We start from the raw sequence: 369 nt of genomic DNA, 5'->3' as shown, positions 1-369 counted from the left end.
TACGCCGCAAGGCAAACAAGCATTTATCACCTGTATCGACAAGGCGCCGCTGCTCATTAGTGCTTCGCAAATCGGGAGTGAACGAACACACACGCGCACGCTGCGCCCTACGTCGGCCAGAGCTTACCACCCGCCTTTTCCCCTTTGACAGGTGGTACGAGGCGGTGATCCTGCGCACCGGGAACGCCCTGGCCTACAAGCAGGTGGTGGTGAGCGGCGAGGACCTGTACGTGACGGAGACGCCCCCCCGCACGCTCTCGCATCTCCTCCACGCGGCGCAGATCTCCGACGTCTCGCTCGTGAGTATTCTCCGCCGGCGGTCGACCTCCCGCGGGCACGGCTCCCGCGCCAGGCGCTGCAGGGGCTGCT

The sequence above is a fragment of the Penaeus monodon genome, chromosome 20 (assembly GCF_015228065.2).
Source record: "Penaeus monodon isolate SGIC_2016 chromosome 20, NSTDA_Pmon_1, whole genome shotgun sequence".
Lineage (NCBI taxonomy): Eukaryota > Metazoa > Arthropoda > Malacostraca > Decapoda > Penaeidae > Penaeus > Penaeus monodon.
The sequence above is the reverse complement of the archived record's forward strand: the minus strand, read 5'-3'. Positions refer to the sequence as shown.